Genomic DNA, 22,728 nt, shown 5'->3' with positions numbered 1-22,728 from the left:
TGGATTCTCCCAACTAGTTAGTTCAAATTTGGAAGTGATTTTCAGTATTTTTCTCATCTTTTCTTGTCAACAAATCCCGTGAAAAGACCAAAAGTAACAATGTGCTGGTCCGTCTCTCAACACTTTCTGTCGCACTCAACTGGTTCCTCTTTAAAAACAGGTCACAAATATAAAGCTAGATTTCTAAAAACAGCTGGACACTGTAGTTTTTAGCAAATATTGCTCAAACACGACTAAATAGTGCATTTGTTTGGGACTATTTTCAGCTGGTGCTGTAATGAGTTTATCCAGCAGGACAGTCAGTATATGTGGGATTGAACATATTCTACAGTGTGTCTTTTATTGTACTGAAGATACACCCAGTACAACAATATGGCTCCGTCATGTGTTTTCTTGAGTTTTTAGACAACATTGGAGCTCTATGGCACAGAGGAATAAGATATATCAGGCTTTGGATACAGTTAAGTTAGATCAATTTAGTGCTGGTTTTGATCTTTTCATGGGATTTGTCAATAATAAGAAACATATAGAATATAACTAGCTGTATCCTTTAAATAAAAGTAGCAGTACTACAAGATAAAACTAATACAAGTAAACTTTACAAAAAATTACTTCAGTAAAAGTATTATCAGCATGTACGTAAAAGTACTCATTATCCAGAACGGCCCATTTCAAGTATCATTTTGTTACATATATTATTTTATTGGATTATTATTACTGGTGTTTTCAGGGAAACATATTTTCTCCTGGATTACGGTCACAGTTTTAAACATGGGATTAACGTTTTAAATGGAAACAAAACAAAACAAAAACGCAACTAAACTACTTTGCTGGGTTCAGGCAACAAAACTCCTTGGTTAGATTTCGTGAAAAAAAGATCATGATTTGGCTAAAAATGACTTAAAAACATGGGTAAGAAATGACTACGTTTAACACGGGACTTCAGTTACAGTTTTGGTTTCCAAAGATTATAAACAAAAACAAGATAATCAACATAAAAAGATTAATATGCTGCATTCTTTTTCACAATGACGCTCACACGCTTGTTTTGTGTTATAAATCCCGCGCACACCTTTCCTTTACAGCGGTGCGCTCTCGGTGTGGGAGGATCCCCTCGTTTGAACTCTCCCGCCGCTGGCTGGCCCTCGCTGGACATATTTCCTCCGTGGTGGTACGGACGCTGCCGCTCAGTGCTCGCCGTGCCCTGCGGGGAGGGACTGAGCTCCCTGCTCCCGGTGTAACTGTCAACCGGGACGGACTGTCCTCATTGCAGCGATATCGGCAACCAACCTGACCCGTCTTTAATCAAGGACCCCGTCTCGTTTACCATGCTTTACAGGTGTGGCTTTTCTTGAAAGTCTACGAAAGTTATTCATAGATCTAGCTTCTTAATTTTACTCTCAAAGTGCACCAGATTGATGCAACTAGCAATTATTTTCATTATCGATTTTACTTGCAGATTATTTTGTAGATTGATGGAGTAATCGTTTGGTCTATTAAACGTCAGAAAATAGTGAAAAATGTCCATCCCAGTTTCTCAAAGTCCAAGTTGATGTCTTGAAATGTCTCGTTTTGTCAGATATTCAGTTTAATATGATATAAAACCGAAACAGCAGTAAATCTCCACAATTCAGAGGCTGAAAACAGCATTTTCTGCCATTTTTGCATGAAAAACATTTAATCCAGAATGAAAATAGTTGGCAATTATTTTTTCTGTTTAAGTTTTGACCAATTTGTTGCTGCATTAAAAAGGTTTACACCTGAACTGTAATTCTGAGAACTGAGAACTGAGGCATACAGCCTATTAATTAAACACTGGTATCGGATCGGTACTCGGTATCGGCCGATACCCAAAGCCCAGGTATCGCTATTGGTTTTGAAAAAGTTGGATCGGTGCATCCCTAATCGTGATTTCAATATTGACCAAAATAGTTATTATGATTTTTGCCATAATCGGGCAGCCCTAATGCATCATATTCTATAAGATGATGTGTTTTGTATGTAAAATTTTCAAAGTAACTATTAATTACAGTGGAAATGAATGCCACCGAGTGGAAAGTACAATGTGTGCTGGAGTAGAGGTGGCAATACTTGTTGTACAAGTACATAAGAAGTGAATATAGTACTAATACATTACTTTCCACAACTATCTACTTGTCCTCAGTAACATTAAAAAACAAACTCACTGGGTAAATCAGCAACAGATGATGTCCTTAATAGTTCTATATTGTACATACTTCCTTATAATAACCAACCGCCTCACCTGTGCTAACCACACCCTGATGCCAGTAACACACACACACACACACACATCTCAGGACATCGAGTCACCGTGAAGCCTCGGTGTGTTTACACAGGAGCACCAGTGAGCTGGAACACTCAACTATTCCAAGCATGTGTTACATTCAAGTGTTGGGGCCATTGTGCGCTGGAGAGCGCCTGTTGTTCCAGTGACTAATGTAAGAATGACACGAGCCAAGTGGGCTTAACTTGAAGTATACGAAGTTTCGCTCGCGCACTTGGCAGCCGGAGCGCCCGAAATTCATCACGTTTAAATCGAGCGAGCGGCAGATTGAATTGGGAGCTTCCTCCACCACCGCCGCCGCCGCCATCATCATCACCATCACCCACTCTTGTCTCTCTGCTGTATCATCCGTAGGCCCGATCCCAGCCGCCCCAAACCACCGGTTCAATTACCCATCATGCCCTTGACCTTGGAGGTCAGCTTGCTTTGGAGGATGAAGCCTTAGATGTCCGGGGAGAGAAATAGAAAGTGGGAAAAAAAAGAGCAGAGGGAAGGAGGGATTGAGAGTTAGAAGGTGGAGAGATGGATTGTGGGGAAGGGCGAGGGAGAGAGAGAGGAGAGAGAGGCCTCAGCCCTGCTCTCTCTTATCTCTCCAGCTTGGTGGAGTTTTAAATTATTCATTCCCTGCTGCTCCCGCCGACTTACACATCTCCATCACACGGCTGCCCGCATCCGCCCGGGGAACAGGCGGTCGCCACGGCAACCTTATCGCAGATCGCAGATTTCGGCTCCAGAAATGAAATAAAAGAGGAAATTGGCTGTATTAGCATAAGAGGAGTCAGCCCGGAGTTGAATACACACATCACCCCCCCCGAACCCCTACCCCCACCTCCACCCATCCTCCGCCGCCGCCACCCCCCCAAAAGCTCACAGCAACACCCCGCCCCCGCCTCCTCTCCTTATCAGCGCTGTCTGATCGCTGCTCTCCCTTTCTATATTTTTTTTTTTTTTCTAATTCCACTCCCCCTCATCCACCATCGCCACCTCCACCGCCCGCCGCCACCAACTCGCCCTCCAACCACATCCCTCTCCCTCCGCCGCCCTCGCCGCCGCCGCCGCCGCTCTTTGTTCCTCCTTGTGCTCGGAGAAGAATGGGGCGAGTGGGTGGGAGAGAAAAAATAGATGTGGTCGGCGTGACCTCTAACCTTTTCAGAGGGGGAGTAAACAATAAGCAATAACCTGGGAGACGTGACTCTGGCAGCCGCTGCCGCTACTGACTGACAGCACACTTTATTTCCTGTCCAATAGGACCTTTTTTTCCATCCTCATCATTTTATTATTTCTTTTTTTTTCTCTGTCCCGTCTTTCATTCTTTGGTCCAGTCCCTCGGGATCTACCATCTCAGTATTGGGGCGGCGGTTTTCTGACACTGACCTTAAAAAAAAAGAGATATTTGTTTGGCTTTCAGGTGAATGGATGTAACTTCCAGGCAGAGTGAGGCCTCGCCAGTGTAATCACTCTTTTGCAAAAAAAGGTCCAGGTCTGCATTAACATCCTCCGTCAATACATAATCTCCTATAGCTATCAGCAGTCTTCCATCAATGTGAAGCCACAAAGGCCGCGGCACAATGCAAACTCTTTAGGAGACACCCATAAATGTGTTTCCCCCCTTTAGCGTCTATTCCGCCAACCACTTAACCATTCAGTAACAAGTCGTCCCCATTCCTCCCTCTCTTCCCTCCGCTCCTTCCTTCTCCACCCTTCCTTCCCTAATTGAAGTTAAACAGCTGAGAAATAGCGACCATGCCCCCCCCCCTACCCCCCAGATGGTTATAAATGTCAACATACTCTCCCACTTAGACTGACACTTCCCTGGGGAAGAGTGCGTCTGCAACTGTGTGTTTGTTATGGTAATCATCTTCCTCCCTCTCACATCTTTTGTGCAAATCAAAACCAGCAGGGGGGCCAATAACGGCACAATAACGCCCACCGCGCTCGCTGGTGGCATTCTCCATTATCATCACCATCGCCATCGCCATCATGTGCAACTTAGTTAAATGTTATTTTATAAAGATGGCTGTGTTTTCTGCTGGTCCCCAGTGCCAACAGATTTTTAAATAATAAAAAAAGCATGACTGAATCGATGAGGGATTAAACAGCAAGCATCCACTTTGTTCACTCGCTCAGCGTTCCCCCTCACTTTCAAACTGTCTTCTCTTTTGTTGATCCGAGAGTTGCGGCTGCTGCTTCAGAACTCCCAGCTTCATCAGAGGTTTTTTGGCGGCGATCCGATCCGACCCGGTTTTGACCTTTTTTTTGTGAAATCCCACGACGCTGCTGTCTGTCTGAGAGCATGCTGACCACAACATAAATTCACAGCCCGAGTCAAAAGTTTGTGGTGCAACTTAACTGGGATTATGAAGGGTGATGCTAACAGTGTTGGTTTAAGGACTGAAGCCAGAAGTTTGTGCCACTACTTTTATATCAGTTATTCACCAAATTTGACTCATTTAATCAAATTTAGACCACAGAACTCTGAAATATTACACCTAAGGAAGTAATATTCATGGCCACAGAAAATGCTCACGGCAGGTTACGAGTAAAACTGTATAGAGTTGACAAGTTTTTTTTATTTCACTACTATAAATTCCTAATTGAAAGTTTCCTTTAAAGGATATCCTGTATTGTTGCTCAATGTGAAACCGCTGGAATCTCCTGGATCATTTTATTTATTTATCTATTTATTTATTCATTTTCACATATACACATGTATAAAAAGTCTTTAAGAATTTAGGAAAAACATTTCAACATTGTGAAGGAGAGGTTAGAAGCCCAAAAATGGGGATTATGAAGATACCTCCCCTATTAGATATCAATACTCATTCTTAAAAAAGAAAAAGGATAAAAAGATAAAAACAAAGATTGCATAATTCATCAAAGTTTCAAGACTAGAGGCCTTCACATACTGGCATATATTTCCGTGTGATTAATTCGCACGTCAATATATTTGTTGTTTTTCTCATGAAAACTTTCACACTGACGGCGAATATTACGCTGCGAAAATCGGAGGTGTCCCGATGAAGTAAATAATGGACATTAAATCAGAAGTGGACGAGTTTATATCCAGACTGATAAACAGGCCAAAAATGGCAAACCATTACACCACTCTATCCCACAGAAACTAATCAGATACATAAGAAGCTAATCTGATTCATTACTCCCACTCTTAGCACTCCGTCCCAACACACACAACACTGGATAGGAAGATGTGGAGGAAGAGGATGAGGCCGACAAAGCTTCATCGCACTCAGACCATCCACCTCCTCCATCTCCACAACGAGCCAAAGGGAACAGAAACAAGCCTGACCGAAACAAGAACTTACAGCGGACACCATCTACCCAATCTTATCTATTCATTTGAGACCAAAACGGAGCTTTTTGAAGATCTCAAATTACAAAAAAGAAAAAAGTCGCTCCTTTCCCACGATGAAGCGATCCAGATGTCTTTATTCTACCCCCCTTTTGTTCATTCATTCATCTGTTTCATCACAAGCGCCTTAATATTGGAACAATCCTGATTGCTTCTCGAGGCGTTATCTCCTGAAAGGCTTCTTTTTTCCCTCTTTCGTCCTGCTCTCTAATTCCCGAAACCCTCCTCTCCTGTGTTTCCCCACTTCGTAGCATCGGGGCCTGTTTATTCCCCAAGCTCTTAATCTGTTTTAAGTGGTGAATACTTTGGAACAGTGAAGAAAAAGGCCTTAACACGAAGACAGCCCAGGCATCCTGTGCCATGCTGCTATCCTTGGTGGTCTTTCTAAAGCTCCCGCTCCCTCTGTTTTTCCTCCATGTGATTGTGCCTGGTATGGTTGGAGGCTCATCGCAGCCTACATGTGATTTCACATGGGCTATAGAGACACTTAGCGCCTGTGGCTCTGTCCCTCCCACACACAGTCTGCTACGAAGAGCTGTACCACTCAACACTCGCCATGTGTAGGTTTTGCTGAGAAGCGCCTGTAGTGGTGACACCGTGTCTGTGTTTGCGAGAGTGTGTGCTCACTTGTAAAGTGCGCGTGTGCGAGTTTTCGATGCCAAGACCACACATCCAGTAGTGTTTTTTTGTGGAAATCGCACAAAATACACAGGATGTCAGCCAGCCGGTTTGGTAACAGTAAGTGACAGGGTGAGACGGGAGACAATGATGATCCCCTCACCGTCCTAAAATGGATCGGTGCTGCCCCCCCCCTCCGCCCCGGTCCAAACCCCTCAGTCCCACGCTTGTCCCCGCTCCCTGGCCCTGAGCAGATAACCGCGGCGCGACCGCAAGCGGGACAGGGAACGAATCCCAGAGGTGCGTCCCCCGTAACGGCGACGCTCCGCTCCGGCCGAGGGGAGTGTGGGCGCAGTGGGGCTGATACCCTACTGGTTTTGTGGGTAGCAGCGTCACACTCGGTTTTTCCAGCCCTCAGGGGGGTCGGAGGCATAAGGGGACGCTGTCTCTTTCTCGTCCGCTCGGACAGCGTTGGTCATGGTGGATTTTCCCAGAGCAGGGCTGCTGAGGAGCGGTGCACGGTCCCCACAGCGTGTTAAAAGAGTGCGGGACGGCAGCCATTTGTAGTCCTGTTTGGACAGGCGTCAGTGTGCGGTGGGCGGGTTGATATGGACATTGGAACAAAGGGGATTGAGACAAGTGTCAACAACAACTATACAGCCCAGCCTGTGTTTGATTTGATGTAGTTTGCTTCAGCCAAAGCGAGTGCTTTTATTTCTACAGCATCAAGGAACAAAGCCCCGCCGAGATGTCAGACCAAGTTTCTCTGCTGAAAGAAACACAAAGAGACACTTTTGACTGCAGTTGCTGATGGGCAGACATTCTGTGTAACATCTTTTAAATGTGACCATTTTTATCCCAAAATTTAAAAGAACTAATTTCCTCCCTACATCTGTATTATTTTGTTACGGGAGAGCAGATCAAATGTGACATTCTCCTGCAAAGTTAGAACATTTGTTTGTATATAAATACATCATTTAGGGCTGGGCGATAATTCAATATGATAAGTAATCGTCTTTCAAAAGGAATCGTATTGCGAAATCATATATCGAGACATCGTGATACACAATGATGTTGTCTAAATTGATAATAACAAACATATACGAACTCAAATTTCTCAGAAAGTCTGATCAAAAGTTAAATCAAACTGCTGTCAGCTGGAAATCGTTATATTCATTTTGCACTGAAGTTCTTAATTAAATGAGAAAATACTCATTTGTCAAGTATTTAATTCACACAGGAGGATACAAAATAGGACTATTTATTCATTGAATTACCAGAAAACATGATATATCGTGATATATATTGTTATCGATATGAAATCGAACTATATTGGGATAGAAGATTTTGGACATATCGCCCAGCCCTAATATAAAGATGTCGTGATACACATTTAATTGTCTGAATTGATAATAACTAGGGCTGGGACGAAACGCCTATCTCCAGATTCGATACTATCCCGATAGCGATTGGGTGCCGATTCGATTCTACAAGTATTGCGATTGGATATTACGATTTATTGCGATGGGAAAAGGTTGAATCATACACTTCTGGGGATTTTGACTTTAGAAAAACTCTAAATTTATACAATAAAAATGCTTGATTTTCTGTCTGTATGTTGTCAGAGATGTCCTGAGGTCAAATATATAATTTATTTATAGGAACAAAAAAGAAAAGATGAGAAAAAATAAAAACCAATAGAAACTTTCCCAGAAAAAAAAGAGGTAAACTAGTAAACTGACAAGACCAGGAGCATATCGGAGGTTTATTGGGCCTGATTACAATAAAAATCAAGAGAGAGCGCTTATACAAGATACTCATAAATACAAATACCAAACGCAGCACGCTTGGTGATGTATAAACCTATGTGAGCGTGTGTTTGTTGTTGTGTTTGAGTGTCCGGGTGTTGTAGCAAACAAGCGAGCAGGGCCCATAAATCGTGGCGCTATCAGTGGTCCAGTCTTGGCCACCCTTGTGTTCTTTTATTGAATGTTATTGTAGCTGGACGGCCCCTTGGTAGATATTTCCTGGTAAGAAATCAAGATCAAAGCCGAGGGGTTGGTGGGGGTGGGTGAGGAGAGGACAGGAGAGGAGAGGAGAGGAAAGAGAGGAGAGGAGAGGAGGAGGATGGGAAGGGAACAATGACTGATGGACATTGGAGGAGAGGGGAAGAAGAGGGGATAAGAGTTGGAGTGGGTGGTCACTGGCACTGCTTTAAAGCTCCGGCAAAAGAATGAGCGGCGATATTCAACTTAAAGTGAAGAGTGGGGGTGTGAGGAGAGATGTGATGTGGATTTAGGATCATCCTACGATGAAGGATGGAGACAATCTCACTATCGTTCTCTGCGATTGGTCAGATGAGGGTGTTATTTTTGTTTTTTCTTTCTGGATAGTGTGGGAGTAAGAAAACACAGCAGAGATAAAAAAAAAAAAAAAATTATCACAACTTCTATGAGTTACATCCAACAAGGGATAAAAGATACAGACTTGTTATGGTAATGATGTAATTGTGTTAGTTGGTCTGTGACAAAGTGAGAATCCAGTGGGTGCGTTTCCTTGAGAAAATACAGATTTACTCTCCTGTGATCTTTTGGAAAAGTTTTGACTTCTGTGTTTGTTTTTGCATTAGTTGTCTTCTCGTGAGATGAACATGTTTTCATGATTTAAAAGATGTATACCCAAGTACCCCAGTGTGTCTACAGTGGTGTGTATGGATGGATACAGCGTGAGAATGAATAGAACTTCAGAAAAAGACTTGAAAGACCCTTTTAATCAAACACATAATTTTGTAACTTGAGTTCTAAGGTAAAGTATATAAACTACATTACACCAATCTATACATAGTGAACCATAATGACAGTTTTCATTTAATATACTTTTTTTTTTTTAACAATCTGCAAAAAATTGTAAAAAAAAAATGTATCCTATCCTATTCAACTCTGCAGCATTGAGTGGGGACTCCAGCAATGGCTCGTTATTGTATAACACTTCATGTTGCTTATATTTTTGTACTTATATTGCTTAGATTCTGTTCTTTATATCAATGATATTTTGGGTTGTCGCAATAACCGCAATATTGCAGTATACCGCTATTGACAGGCCAACCGCAGGGGATGGCAAGCAATTGCCAAAACCGCTATGTTCACGTTTTTTCTTTTTTGAATGGGAGTTTTGGTGTTTTTTAAAATTTACCACTTTAATCTCAGAGAATATCCAAGTTTTTCCTCGTAAATTTATGACTTTACAATCTCGCAAATTTGTGAGTATTTTCTTGTAAATTTGCCACTTTGATCTCAGAGAATATTAGAGTTTTTTCTTCAGAAATTCATGACTTTATAATCTTGCAAATTTGTGAGTTTTTTTCTCATAAATTTATGACACTATAATCTCACAAATTTGTGATTTTTTTCTAGTAAATTTGCCACTTTAATCTCAGAGAATATTTTTTTTTCCTCGCAAATTTAGGACTTTATAATCTTGCATATTTGTGAGTTTTTTCTTGTAAATTTCGGACTTTATAATCTCGCAAATTTGTGAGTTTTTCTCAGATATTTGCCACTTTAATCTCAGAGAATATCCATTTTTTTTCTCGTATTTTTGCGACTTTAATCTCTGAGTTTTTTCTCAAAATATTACCCCATTCCCCCGGCATCGTCATTATTTTTTTTACCTACAATGGTCCTAATATATCGTCGTAATATATTCACATATTTATTATTATATATATATTTTTTTATTTCAAGTTCAAGTTGCATTTATAACACTTAGAAATCCAGATTCTTGTGCACCATGCTAACGGTCTATACTGAAAGGAAACCAGTGAGAAGAGGGAAACAGAGTAAAAAAGTTCTCAAGTAGGATAATAAAAGTGAAATCAAACGATTCTTCATTTCGCTGTGAACCCTCTGAATCCCCTGTGATCCACTGTTACAGGGATTGTGTAAATAAATCTCACTTTATTCACCCTCACTGTCTTCTCCTCGGTACCTTTCCATATGTACACAATGTAATACGTTTGTAGTGCATCTCCTCGTGGGCGTGATTTGTTGGACTTCCCTGTGGCCTCTCTCTCCTTGCCTTTAATTGCTGTGGGGATCACAGGGCGGCAGGGACAGAATGGACTCCAGAGATTGTGGTTCCACCGCTGCTTCCCAAACTGGCTTTTCTCCCCATGCGCCCGCTCGCCAAGCACTCCCAAATTCCCCCATTTGCCACCCTCTCACCCCACACCTCGCCTGGGTAATGGAATCAAAAACAAGCGCTTCTCTGCAAAGATAGACGCTCATTTCCAGGAGGAGGCTGCCTTGACTCGGTCGCTCTTTAGTGGAGAGTTAGAAAGCGTAGGGGGAGTTTAGAGGGAGTTGAAAAAAAACAGTACATGTCTAACACTCACGTCTAGTCTCCTTGATTCTCCCTTTGTATCCTCACCTTTCCTTTTACCTCCTCTCAAACGTCTTCCCCTCTTATCCCTTCCTTTCTAACCTCCTTTTCATTGGCTTTTTTCCTTTCCTTTCCACGGGTCTCCTTTCCTTTCCTTTCACTGATTTCTCCCCCTTTCCTTTCCTTTCCTTTCCATTCCTTTCCTTTCCTTTCCTTTCCACTGGACTCCTCTCCTTCTCTTTCCACTGGCTTTCTTTCCTTTCCTTTCCTTTCCACTTGCTTCCTCTCCTTTCCTTTCCTTTCCACTGGCCTCATCTCCTTCTCTTTCTACTGGCTTCCTTTCCTTTCCTTTCCTTTCCTTTCCACTGGCCTCCTCTCCTTTCCTTTCCTTTTCTTTGCTTCTCTTTCCACTGCCCTTCTTTCCTTTCATTTCCTTTGCACTGGCCTCCTCTACTCTTTCCACTGGCTTCCATTCCTTTCCTTTTCTTTCCACTTGCTTCCTCTCCTTTCCTTTCCACTGGCCTCCTCTCCTTTTCTTTCCTTTTATTTCCTTGGCACTGGACTCCTCATTTCCTTCTCTTTCCATTGGCGTCCTTCCTTTCGTTTCCACTGGTCTCCTTTCCTTTCCTTTCCTTTCCACTTGGCTCCTCTCCTTCTCTTTCCACTGGCTTCCTCTCCTTCTCTTTGAACTGGCTTCCTTTTCTCGTTGGCTTCCTTTCCTCTTGTATCCACTTCCTTTCCTTCCCTTTCCATTGGCTTTCTTTCCTTTCCTTTCCACCAAGTTCCTGGTCTCCTTTCCTTTCCACTCAGCTTCTTTTCCTTTCCACTGAATTCCCATCATGTTTTCTCCTTTCTTCTTGTTACTTTTCCTTTCTGCTTCTTTTCCTTGGTTTTCTTTCGTTTCCTCACTGCCTCCTCTCCTTTCCTTTCTACTTGCCTTCCTTGCTTCTCTTTTCCTTTCCGCTGGCTTCCTTTACTCCTCTCCTAATCTCAGCCGAGCACTGGGAGCAGATAAGGCTTATTTAGCGTTTGGAGTTTCCCCTCCGTCCTACTGGCACCAGAACATCTCCTACCAGGCCAAGGTAGATGAGGACAGCAGATACATAGCAGGGAGCTTTTTGTGTATGGAGGATTTGATCTCATCCTGATCCCAAACACAGAAACACACACTCTTACTCCGAGTCACATACACTCGGATCAGACGTAAATTACTTTTGGCCCACGGGGCCGGCAGGGTGAAGAGTTGGAGGAGTTTGACTGCATATTTATTACAGAGCTGATCAATATGGCAGCGGTGGTCTTTGGGAAGATAGTAGCCTGAATTCATTCTTGTGACTTTTTTAAAATCAGATTTCACAAAAGGATGCATGCATGTTACTGTTAGTAGCATTGGCAGCAGCTGTTATGTCCCACAATTAAGTAACTTCAAGTTTTGTGTTGATTTTGGTGGTTGCAGACAAAGGCGGTAATGTTTTTGAGCACCAGAGTCCCTTTAGAAAACCCCTCATTTTAGTGGAGTAATGTCGGACAAGTCTTCCACGTGCAGTCCTGGTTCTGGTTCTCCCGTGCCTCCCTTCCAATCAGCAGGTCCAGCAATACGGCCCGTGCCTCCGGTGGCGTGGTGGCGGTGTTCGCTCCCAGCGAGGCGAAGGTCTGCTCTTGGCCCGGAGGATGAGCTGCTGCTGGAGCTCCGAATGCAGGTCGAGGCGGCAGCGGAGCCAGATCTGGGTCCGTCAGTCTGTTTTGTTTTGTATGTTACGTTAGTGAAGTTTGTCACGTGTTTCCTGAACCGACGTTTCGTTGTTTCCGTACATGTTTTACTAAGCTTACGTACTTATTTTAAGCCCAAACATGAGGTTTTCCCTTCATAAAGTGGTTTTCTTGCCTAAACCTAAGTCAGTGGTTTCGTTGCCCCCTGCTGGTACTGCATGTTAATACAGGCATGTAATATTCACGTCTCTGCGGGGCAACACGTGACACTGACACGCTACGCTCTGGTGGACAGCCGGGTCTATTACACACTTTGTCGTGATTTCGTGGTTGAAATAAGACAGCTCTGGAGCTGCTAGAAAGCACCTCTGAGCTTAATTAGCAGTGTCCCTGCTAGGGTAAATACATCATGGATCAATCTCTGAATGAACTTCATTTTGATCTCCTTTAACTCCCTGTGAAAAGCACAACAAGTGTAAGAGTATTCCTTTAGACATGGTCAAATTCAAAGATGTTTAATATTAGCTGATTTTATCCAGAGATATCTATAGGCTGCTGTTATCAGCTCTTAAAAACCTGTAACCCTAAGTTGACCCCATATAGGTTTAAGATGCACACAGAGGAGGAAAGCAGCAGCTGCTCTGGTTATTGTGATTAGAGCAGTGCTTTAGTGATTTGGCAAGATGTTCTGGTGATAAACAAGTGATTATGTACATGATCCACTATACAGCTGCCATCACCCCCCACTCCATCATCTCCCCTCTCACCCCCAAAAGCCAACATGTCGGATCTGTGTTGTCTGAGTCTCCGATTTGACGGCGCGATTCATCGGAGGCTCTGGAGAGAGACTACCTCGGGGAGGTCTACACGGATAAGCATTTAAAAACACTAATCTCCCAATCACTAACACTCACAGATAACCGTCTGCTTGGGCAGTGATCAGCGTGGAGATTATGGATGTGATCTGGATCTGATCACTCCTGCTGATATCAGATGGGTGTTTGAAATAGATTTGGGGGAGTTCTGCTCCAAAACTGAAATTATCCAGCTTGTGTGAGGGAAAAAAAAAATAATAATCTCGCTGAGTAAAAAAAAGTCACAGAATACAGTCCCATCCAAACTCAATAAGATGCCCTCAATACAACTCATGTCCCCTGCAGAAAGTGACAAATCAAAAGTTAAGATTAAGAGCTTACAAAGCCCTGAGAGGCCTCGCCCCGTTATTTAGCAGATCTGTCATTGCCCTATGTCCCTTCCTGCACCCTGAGATCCTTGGATGCATCGTTCCTTGCGATTCCAAGGTCCAGATTAAAGGTCCCATATCATGCTCATTTTCAGGTTCATACTTGTATTTTGTGTTTCTACTAGAACATGTTTACATGCTGAAATGTAAAAAAAAAAACCTGCATTTTCCTCATACTGTTAGCCTGAATATACCTGTATTTACCCTCTGTCTGAAACGCTCCGTTTTAGCGCATTTTGACGGAATAGCAACAGAATTGCGTTGCTAGGCAACAGCTTGGGTCCATGTGTACTTCCTGTCAGCTGATGACATTCACATACACACTGCAAACCAGTAATAAACTGGGTCACATTTAGTATGTTTACGTTTAAAAACTGCGTAAAGGGTCTAAATATTGTATATTCGTGACATCACAAATGGACAGAAAATCCTGACAGCTTGTTTCAAATGCAGAGTTTCTGAATACGGGCTGTGTGTATTTCCCTGTGGATTGAGTGTTTAGATACTTTCACAGTATTTATATAGGACTTAAGCCTGCTTTATAATAAAAAAACAAAAATTATAATATGGGTCCTTTAATACACAAAGGTGATAGATCCTTTGCAGTCAGGGCACCTAGACCATGGAATGACCTGCCTGAGGATATCAGGGCTGCAAACTCTGTCGCATCTTTTAAATCATGTGGGGCCAAACAATCGGCCCGTTTCAGACGGGAACGCGTTCTGAACGGGCGTTGCACTAGAAGTATAAGAATGAACAAAAAACCCATGTTGTTTTTTTATGAATTGAGGCTTTTCATTTAAAAAAGGTCGGTGCAAAATGAAATTTGATGTGATTTAGTTTGGTATATGCTATGATTTACACCATAAAGGTTTATATCAGGTGGGGAAATTGATTTTAGGTGTGTTTTTTCCTCCACTACATGCTTGATTCTGTCATTTTTTAAGCCCGTCTTTCTACCATTAGGTCATGCTGTACCGCAAGCTCTGATCTGTACCGTGGATACAGGCTCCTTGTTTTGGTTGGGCCTCAGGTAAAGCGCCGACCACGCAAAAGCCTTCCAAAAAGGCCTTTCTCATCTTTCTACCAGAGCGTGGCGTAACCGCGGCACAGACAAAACACCAAATCCAAAGCTGATCGACATCAAAGCCGCCACTCCTCTATCTCCTCTCTGTTCTCCGCCATCGCTCCTTTCACACAAACCCCCGGCTTCACCCGACTTGTTTCCTTCGTCCTCTCCCCGACCTTGTATCGCTCGTTTTTATCCGCCGATTATCAACGGCCGTGGCTGTTTTACCCCCGCCCCCTCATCTTCTTTCTCTTTGCTCATCCCCCCCTTTTACTCGGTGTGTGGGCCGCGACTCAACAGGAGGTCGTCCACAGGTAACTCGGCGGAGCAGCCCCGCAATGCTAATGCGCAGAGAGAGGGAGAAGAAGAAAGTATAGAGGAGAGGGAAATAGGATTAGGGCGGGGTGCGGGGGGTCTAACAACACCATCAGCGCCATCATCGGAGCCTTAATCAAGCCCGAGTTACATCTCAAACCAGCCTTGAATGTTTGCCGCTCGTAATAATGTGCACCTTCTGTCTAATTTGGCCATTATTCAGGCCTGTCAGACCGCAATTATTTAGAGCTTATCTCTCTCGCACACGAAATGACGCGTTTGTCACGCTTTTGCTCCGCGCACGCACAAACACACACACACCAACACACAGGGCAGGCAAGGCGCTTTAGAAATTCCATTGATGCCTGCCTGCGATAGGACCTGATGCCCCCGTTTCACCCTCCATCCCCCTCCCTCCCCCACACATCATGACTGCATTGATTACCTTGCTTGGCTTATCATCTACACATATTCAATCTCATCAAGAGAAGCCACACACACACACTCCATATTGTTTACGCGTGAGATGGAGATTGCATTGTTGTTTATCCCCCGAGTTTGTTTATTCTATTGGCTGATTTGTGTTTAGTAATGTCATCTATCCCCCTCTGGACTCGGAGCCAAGCAAAAAGAAAAAAGAAACACAATCTCTCCGTTCAGATTGGCTGAGAATAGGATGCATGATATTGGGTTTCTATGATCTTTTTGTGAGCCGTAATTTGATGCCGCGCAAAGTGTTTAGCGGAACAAATATAGAAGCGTTGTTAAATTATATCATAAATTAGTGATCAGGAGGGAGCGGCGGCGGCGGGAGAGACGGAGATATGTATGTATTTACTGCAGTGATTGGGTTACATTCGCCATAACAAGACCAATGTTCCACTTTCTCTTTTTGACATCCCAATTTTGTTATTCGGAGAACAAACCAGCCGTGTAATGCACAATAAAAAGTTGGAGTAATGACGTTTTATAGGCAATAAAAGCCAATGGATGTTATTAAAGCATCTTTTTTACAATTGCAAAACTTATCAACGGGAAGGGGAAATGCTACGTTCTCTTTTCCGAAGGATGAGGAAATGAGGCGGCGAGCGAAACTAGCCATCAGATAGCTCGCCTCCTTAATTCTCTCATCCCCTGTTAAATAATATCATTATCATTGCCTAATGACGATGGTGCAGCAGTGCTTATGGAATAAGCCGATTAGGACGGAGACAAACAGCGTGGGGCCAGGAAGCACGGCGAGGCCATTTACCACTTCATACAGGACAAATGAGTGTGTCCACCATCTTTCCTTCTCCCTTTTTTCAATCTCCCATCCACACACACACACACCACTTCTTCCATCTATTTCATTTCTTTTTTTCTTTTTTTTTTACACCAAGTCATCATGAAGTATTTGATTTCCTCTCCTGCCTCCTTCCCTCTCTTCCTTCCTCTCCCCTCCTCCATCTCCACCGCCCCTTTTTCTCCTTTGTGCGGAGGTAATCGTAGATGCAAAGGGAAGGGGGCCGCGGGGCTCTTATCAGCCCATAACATCTGTTGGCGTGTCAGGTGATGAGATGGAGCGCTCGCGGCCTGCCGGCGGCCTGGACGGCTCCTTTAATGCAGAGAGGGGAGTGTGCAAACAAACAGCGGCTGATAGGGTCTATGCTTGTCACAATCGCTCAGGACCGTGATCTATCTTCCCCCTGCCTTTTTCGCTCTCTCTTTCTTTCCCCCCCTGCTCTCCCTCTCTGTCTCCATCTTCCCCTCTCTTACTTGAGTGCCCATGTTCTTCTTCACTTCTCTCGTGCACCCCTATTCTAAATCAAATCCTTCATTATGTTTCTATAACTTAACCTCTTAACGTTCCTGATTACGGATGTGCACACGCAGCCTTGATCAGGTTGTTCTAATGGCTTTCGGGGGGCTTGCAAAAACAGAGAGGAAAGGGGAAGTGGATGTCTGACAGTGAGATGCAGTAGATAAGATGGTCAGCGCGGGACTATCAGGGTAGACTTACAGTACACTGTTATCAGGGAGCCATGCATGTTTCAAAAGAAAATGTTTCGGGGCCTTATCAACATGCTCATTTCCACAATCATCGGCAGCATCGACAGTGCCAGCCAGCGCAGTCACTGGGAGCACCATCATTATCATCATCATCATCATCATCATCATCGTATCCGTCATCATCACTGTCGTTATTAACAGTATTGGCATTGTGACGAAGAAAACCATCAGGATCATTATCATCATTATCAAGGTCATGTATTTTCCTGTCGTTTTCTGCTTAGACTACTGGTTTCAAACTGCTTCAGACTGTTTCAGAAACATGAGAGAGGCCTTTTGGTTTGGTTTGGTATATTGAAACCTTCTAATATATATATATATAAATATATATATATATATATAAGTAAAAATAGAACATATCAGATTTTGTCAGAATAAAACGGTAAAGTTCCTGGACTTCTTTCCATTGTTATCCCTGATGTTTGCATACAGGCATCATTTACAAGGTAAAAAGATCACAAAAGAAATGATATCATAAAAGTATTAATACATATTCAATACGTAGGGAAGTACAGTATAGTCCTCCTTCTTCTTGTATTGATTTCAACAGATTAAACGGGACGATACAACCGTTCCTTTTTAGTCTTTAAAATCTAAAACTAACTAGACGCATACTTCTCAGTGTAACATCTTTTTAGGCATGTGCAAAATGTAATTATATAACAAAAATGTATTTATTATGGATTGAACACAATGAGCAGTCGGTGTCGGTGCCGTCACCGATCCATCGTATTGGAACAGCTGTAACCACAGACAGTACGTTATCCAAAGACTTTCAAATTAAGACACTGTTTAAAGTCAAGATTAAATGAAAAATGCCATAATAACCATTTTAGATCACATCCCAGGTCATATTGTGCACTTATTTAACAATATATGCAAGCAAATTGTCAAAAAAAACAATTTCTTCATATATTTGTATCAAATCCAATCATTTTTTCTACCTGTAAAACAAAATATGAAGTGTGCTTACATAAGCTAGTACCAACCAATTTCAACAAATTCTAAGATTGACCAAACCTACAAAACCCGCCTACTTTTTAGTGGTCCAATCCAATGCAAAGGATTTGATTTAAATCCCTCTTGTAACTGTACATCACTCAAATATTGTGCTTCACTGGGGAATACATCACAGTACAGAAGCGAAAGACGCTCCAACTTCCATTTCATAGGGAAGTTTTATTAGGAAATAAACACATTCAAGACACCTAGTCTACCACACTGCAAGAAGTGTGACACTGAGAGACCGACAACTGCTATTTTAACACAATGTGCAATATTATTTACATGCTTGAATATGTTTTTAGAATATGTTATACTTTCCTCATTGTAGTATGATTTGTACTTGGTCTGATTTTGTCTTCTATTTTGTACCACTGTTATGATAGTATATTGTATTAGCCAACCTGTTCTGGTATTGGTATTGTGATGTCTAGTATTGTACTTTACGGTTGTAAAATTAATTCATTATCATGATGGTTTATTCAAGCCATTTCAAATTAACTACAGTCAACAACACATCACTGGATTTACTGAAGTCACAACTGGATCTATCCGTGAATCATCTTTCCATCCAGGTTCTAAACCTGTTATCCTGTTCAGGATCGCAGGGATCCGGAGCCTATCCCAGCATGCATTGGGTGGGAAGCAGGGTACAACCCAGCCCAGACTGGTTGCAAATGTATCCACTAGGCCAACATGCAGGAATACAGCAATTTAGAGTCACTTATTCTTCTAACAAACATGTCCCATGGCCGTCATATGAGTTCTTTCTGCATATTTTAATGCAAGTTTGATGAACTCTAGAGAAAAAAAATGTGAATTTGAGGAGTTTGTATGGTTGGGAATATCTAAAAAGGGCACATTTTAACATGAACAACACTTGATAAAGAAGTCAAAATGTGGGATGCCAAATGGTCAAGTTTTGAGTCATTTCTAAGAATACACATACACACCTTTATTACAGCTGGTTAGCTCTAATCAAATGAAAATGTGTAACGAGATTAGCCGCAAAACATCTGCTTATCACCAGCAAAAAAAACTAAAAACCCATGAACACAATGTTTCTTTAGCGACTGATAGGGAAGCCCACGTTGTCAAGAAACACTGAAAACTACAATTGTTACACTGAGCCACAGTGTATTTCAAAACAAAATGATAAAAACTGAATCAAATTGGACCTTTAACCCAGAGCCAGCAGAAACCCTTTGCTCTCCATCCCGTCCCCAAATGAAATGGGATTTCATCCCCATGTCTAAGTGCTTTGCAGGGACTACATCAGCCCCTGTGCTGAACTGTACTGCTCCTTCTGAAGCTACACAACTATAATGTCATTGTCAGATGGCTTGTGGCAGCAAGATCAATAGTTAGTAATTCCTTGGCTGGGGGTCTGAGAGTCCTCGCCCTGCTCTCTCGGTCTGTCCCCCCCGAGCTAGAATGTCCTCTAATGGAGCAGGCCAGATCTAATCACTGCAGTAATTGAAGTTTACTTTGAAGCTTTCAATCTAGGAGAATATTTAAAGACAAAGCCACCATGAAACACTATCTACTGTCCCAGGCCTGATGTGATCTGGATCTAGTGGCCTCTTCAATAATAGATGAGAGTCTCAAACATACTTTTATCCCTCCATTCGTCACGTTTTCTGCATCAGATTTTACTTAATTCAAGATTCAAGGGGTCTGACCGTCGTGAGCTTTTTTTTTGAAGGCCAACACTAAAGCGGTTATTGCAGTTTGCGTGATTTATGCTTGTATAAACCATTAGTGTGTTAAAGTTTGCAAATCGAGAACAGAATGTGGACAGGCCCACGGTACGTGTGTGGCAAAACGGTGAATTACGAGGCTACGTTTGACATTTATCTAACTTGTTCAGGGTTAACTAAAAAGGAAAATTCTTTTACCAAAGAAAGAAAGCATCACAATTTGTATTTCTTTTAGAAATGTGGATATAGTCCTAATCAAGCTCAATACAATCGGCGTAGACATCAGTGCAATAACCTGACAAATAGCTGCAGATAGCGAACATTAAATACTGTATCTTTAGTTTGAAAGGCACAGAAAAATGTGGATGTAGACTACAATTAATAAAAAAAAATTATCAAAATGGGCACAATATTTGCTACAGACAAAATGTGTGTCAAAATACCATTTTATATTAAACATTGTGGTGCTGCAGACTTAAGAAAAACATCTTTGTTTGATACATATCCCCGCAAAACTCACACCATAATCATGTAGATATGTTTTTTAATGAAAATGAGAATAAAGATGTCAAAATTATCATTTCCTCTTATATCAAAAATCATGTCGCAATTGTAATATCAGTCAAAATAATAAATAAATTAGATATTTTTTCAAAATCATTCAGCCCTAATGTGGACACACTATGTAGCAGAGTAGTTGTGTAATGATTGTCTCCGGTGCTACAAAGACTTTAGTCTCTTAATGTCAAAGCCATCTGCATATATTCAATGCCATTAGACGTGCTATAGCAATTTATGGAGAGGAAAAGTTGGGGGAAAAAAATGTTTTAAATCATCTTGCATGCAAGAGATTTAGTCTATCATATGAAGTAGTCTTGCATAGCCAGACGTATCTCCAGAGTGCTAAAGAAAGGTCTGGCTCCGCACGTAATCATTCTGGTATAGAGGAAAGAAACAATCTGGCTTGTTTGTATTTCTTTAAATTAATCACAATCGTCTTGGGCGGCGCTAAGCACAGGATGCAGCAATGGTGCCCTTACAAAATAGATAGCAAAGGCAGCCAATGGCAGACTTATATTTACAGTCTACATCTGGTGAGTCAGACTACATATGAACAGATGAAGAGAGGGGATATTTGGCTACTACACAAGGATACACCAAGCTTTGCACAACAGAAAGACGATTATACTTATTATACTGGAGCTTATGAAATGCAACATGAACAGCAGCACTAAGTGATTAAAATAAGAGTATGCGTAGAGCCAACAACCACCATCAGAGCAACAACAATCCAGACAAGTATCTATAACACTCAAACAAAAGTATTTATACCACTCTGACCACTATGTAAATCCAGATTAAAAAAAGCATCATACAGCTCACGCAACAACCCAAAGCAAAAATAAAGCTCAGCCACCACAAGAAAGTACAATTAATAACAATGCAATAAAAATAGCAGCATAACAGCAATTATCAGCCAATAAATGCCAAAACATCAACCACAAGCAGATCTGTGAGACAGCAATGAAACCGCCAGAAGCAGCGGCATCAAACCGAGATTATTAAGCACACAAACATCAACTGAACAGACCAAAACAACAATCTGCTACGAACCCCATTCAGGCCACATAACACGCAGACATGATGATTCAGATTTCAACACCAAATCAATGGTATCACAAGATAAACAACCACCAAAATCACCAGTAACAGCAACCACAGAAAAGCAGAAATTAGCAGCTATCAGATCCCAAAAATAGACAGCATCATCAGAAACGTCAAAGCATTTATGGCACACAAACAGCAGCTGAGAAAAACCAACATATACATATTAGAAAAACCAGCCCTTACCTTGTTGAAGTGAAGCAGTCATCTCCTGGCATCTTAGCAACAAATGGGCCTCAAGCTTGAAGTCAGCACTTGAGGCCGACATGTTATGTAGCAGCAGTGGAAAACACAGAAATATGGTTTGTGGAGAAAATGTGAGTGTGACAACATATGTTTTGTGTGACAAAAAGCCATGTTGACTTTCCCATGAGGTGCATATTGCAGGAGAATAATTATATGAATGGGCAGCGTGCAAGAAAACCAGCCATGTTTACATCCTCAAAGCCAGCACACAACAAAACTACTGCACAACCAATTCAGCTCATTACAGCCATAATACTCAAACATGATGATTCATATTTCACCACCATGTAAATCAATGGCTCAAAGGCCTCCAACCAAACAAAAGACAACAGATAAGCTCAAGTCACAATAACAAATGACTTCACAGCTAATGGTAATTCCAATACAGCAGGTAGCAATATGAAAGCACCATAACAACAGATATTAGCAGACAGCAAACACCAAGATATCAACAACAATCAGATGTCTGTCAGAGCAGACAGCATTGCAGCATCACCAGCAGCAACTTAAATTACAAGACATGAACTCACAACACTTAAGTGTTAGCAAAAGCAGCTCCTTACCTTTGTTGAAGTGAAGCATTGATCTCCTGCACAGGAAACTCTGATGTGATGAACAGCCAGCACAATGTCCTCTTCAATGAAGTCCTGAAGCAACATGATGATACAGCTGGTCAGGGTTGGAAATTAGCACAAGCCAGCAGCCAAAAGCTGGTCAAATAAGAAGCAAGTAGCTGCTAGATTTGCTTCACTCACAAAAACACAGTGGTAGTGTATTGAGTAGATGTTTGGAATCCACCAGCCACAGTAGCAGGTGGACAGAAAAACATCATTTCTGACACTGCAGTTGGTGACTGGCTGGCTAGTTAGCTATCTTAATGGACATTTGACTCTCCAGCACCAACAACAACTTGATAGACAACACATGACTCAACATACATGTTAGCAAAAGCAGCTCCTACCTTGCTGAAGTGAAGCATTGCTCTCTGGCATCCAAACAGCCAACAACAGGACAGGAAACTCTGATGTGAAGAAGTCCTGAAGCAACATGGTG

At 42.1% G+C, this 22,728-nt stretch overlaps 1 long non-coding RNA gene across 1 annotated transcript in view; it reads right to left on the bottom strand.

The window, feature by feature from the left end:
• Positions 1 to 22,337, bottom strand: part of LOC119482707 — a 307,476-nt gene extending 285,139 nt beyond the window's left edge. Inside the window, exon 1 of the long non-coding RNA XR_005205504.1 lies at positions 22,239 to 22,337. This is a non-coding gene — a long non-coding RNA (uncharacterized LOC119482707). The remainder of the gene's footprint in view (positions 1 to 22,238) is intronic.
• Between the last annotated feature and the right edge of the window lie 391 nt (positions 22,338 to 22,728).

The sequence above is a fragment of the Sebastes umbrosus genome, chromosome 23 (assembly GCF_015220745.1).
Source record: "Sebastes umbrosus isolate fSebUmb1 chromosome 23, fSebUmb1.pri, whole genome shotgun sequence".
NCBI classification, from domain to species: domain Eukaryota; kingdom Metazoa; phylum Chordata; class Actinopteri; order Perciformes; family Sebastidae; genus Sebastes; species Sebastes umbrosus.
The sequence above is the reverse complement of the archived record's forward strand: the minus strand, read 5'-3'. Positions and strand labels throughout refer to the sequence as shown.